This window comes from Gobius niger (genome assembly GCF_951799975.1).
Source record: "Gobius niger genome assembly, chromosome: 15".
NCBI classification, from domain to species: Eukaryota; Metazoa; Chordata; class Actinopteri; order Gobiiformes; family Gobiidae; genus Gobius; species Gobius niger.
In genome coordinates, this window is record NC_136866.1 from 14,962,028 (window position 1) to 14,965,016 (window position 2,989).

The window sequence follows — 2,989 nt, forward strand, 5'->3', positions numbered from 1 at the left end:
GACACACACCATGTACTTTACAGTTCAAACAATACATTCAAAAGACAATTTATATACACTAAAACGTATTGTGTCCTTGGGCAAGACACTTCAAGTTATTATGTCATGATTTTTTTGAATGTTTTGGGGTTATCATGGAGCAATGGGAGAAGGATCTAGAGACAAATATAACCATACTACAAATTACATCTCAAAATGTGTGAGCTACAAGCTGATACAACTCAAGATTCTATTCAGATCAAACATCACCCCACAGAAAATGCAGAAAATGAATAGCAGTGCCTCAGATTTATGTTGGCATGGCTGTGGCATGACTGGGACCCTGATCCATCCGGCAATGGCCAGAAGTGGAAAAGTTAAGTTATATTACAAGTTATGCCCAGTATAGTAGCCATTTTGGGGGGGAAATGTGGAGGGAGTGGACTCCAGAATAACACAAAAATTAATTACTTCAGTGTTTCTCTCAGCAAAGCGCACTGTCCTTATTAATTGGAAGGTGCAGCTTGATAAAATGGCTGGGAGAATATTTGGATGTTCTCTCCATGGAACAAGCAACTTTGCACTAAAACAAACAAATATATAGAATGTATGGCCTTTTATGGACAGCGTGAAAAGAATTGTCCCAGTTAAACGAATTATGAATGTCTGCATGATGATCGAATCTCAGATCTGATTTAAATTGATCGTTCCGACTTCCATCCCCCATGCGGGTGAACGGGGAGGACAGGTATGGTGCTAACGTGTGGGAAGGTGTGTTTTTTGTCTTTTTCATGGCATTTGTAAGGTTTATGTGGTTTCGTTGTCATTGAAAATCTTGTGGCATGATGTTTAGTGTGCCTCACTCCACAAGGAGCACTCACTAAATTGAGTTGACTTGTTTAGTGAAGTCTCGGGGGGGTCTGTGTGTTCATTGATGATTTGTCCATTGTCATTTTGTCATTCTTGTTAGTGGCGTGTATAAGTTTGTCTTTTTATGTCTGTTGTTGTCAAAATAAACTTAAAAAAAATATCAAAGTTGTTCTGGGATGACATTTTCATTGCCATCAACACGGTCTTTAAGCAATCTGACATTAAGGTACACTTTCTTTATCTTGGGTGTAGTATCCCAGAAAATACCTCTTGCAAATACTTTTGACTGCCGCTCTTAAATGTATCACTTTAAAATGGTACCACCCACCTATTCCATGTGGGTTGAGGAAGTTAAGGAAATCTATATGATGGAGGAAATGTCATTTTCATTGAGAGAAGAGAGTTGTTTATTAAGAGATGGGGCCCTGTAAATGCAGTGTTATTCATGAATAAATGTTTGTTTTTGCTTTGTGTAAACCCATGACCTAACAATTGCTATTATATGATGCAGCTGTAATGTGGATATGACCAACATTACAGCTGCCCAGGAGAAAGAGGAAGGAGGAGGTGGAGCTGACCAGTGCAGGACACCACGCTCTGAAACAGGAACAAACCCAGGAGGCCAGCCAGGTTTCCTCCGGGTGCTACGTTTCCTCTACCTCCAAAAACATGCAGGTTGGCCCACACTTACTTACTGACTTAGATGTTTGTATGAGCATTTGCAATATAAAACTCATAATTTACAGTGTGCTTTATTTGAATAATCCTTTATGCCCGCTCTGTAGCACTGAATGACCACAGACACAGGCAGAAATAATCTAATAATAAGAGTTTAGGGTTGGGAAGTGCAGCAAGTTTATATAAAAGTGTGTCAAATATATAGGATATGGAATAAAATACCTTCCGGCCCCCTATGCACAATGACTCACGGCACAACAGAGGAGGATGACGTCACAGTGCCCAAACAAGGACGAGCAATTGGCCACTTTTCAATCATATATTTATGATTTATTTATTTATATTTAGACAGACTGACTGACTGCCTGCCACCGCTCGAAAGTGCGCATCATCCTCACATGCAAGAGGAAAAGACAGGATTTGAAGTTAAAGCCACACTGTGGACACACAAACTCCTTTTTTGCAGGGGGTTATGAATGTACTTCACTAAACATCACAGCAATCGGGCAAAACAAAAAGCAGTGTTCTCAGCTTCGAAACTAAAAAAAGAATAAACACACAAGTCGGTCCGTGTAAGTCTGTTTGACATCTCCTATTCACGTCCAGCTCAAACAGGCAATAAAAGTGAGCGCGGCTAACAAGAAATCCCCCGCACTTGTGCATAAATTTAGACGTGCGAGCTCACCGGCGTACGCTCATGGAGGTAGGATTACTGTGATCGCCAAGACAAGTTGCTGATTGCGAGGTTTTGTACGGGAGGAAATATGTGCGAGCCGTCCGTGTCATGTCAGGGAGCGTGCAGAAAGAGCCAAAGGGATTACTGGAGCTGAGTCTGCTTGTCAGCGTTAGATGGCAGTGTGGCGCCGTGTTCGCTCGTTCATCTTCAGATTTGTTCTCGGGTTTGCATTCAGCCCACTGGGGGGAGGTAGAGCATGGGCATGGAAGGGAGAGAGTTCAGCTTCCAGAAAGCGGTTGCTGCAGCAGTCTCCTCCTTGAACAACACACACACATCCATCCATCCATCCATCCATTTTCTTCCGCTTTATCCGGGGCTGGGTTGTAGAGGCAGCAGTCTCAGCAGAGATGCCCAGACTTCCCGATCCATGCACACCTCCTCCAACTGTTCTGGGGAAGCATAGTCCCACCAGCATGTCCTGGGCCTTCCACGAGGTCTTGTCCCACTAGGACATGCCTGGAACACCTCCCGAGGGATGCGACATCCGAAACAGATGCCCCAGCCACCTCAGCTGGCTCCTTTTGATGTGAAGGAGCAGCGACTCTACCCTGAGCCCCTCCCGGGTAACTGAGCTCCAAACCCAATCTTGACGGGTGCGCCCAGCCACACTGAGAAGGAAACTCATTTCGGCCACTTGTATCAGCGATCTCGTCCTTTCGGTCATTACCCAAATCTCATGACCATAGGTGAGGATGGGAACGTAGTTTGGTAAATCGAGAGCTTTGC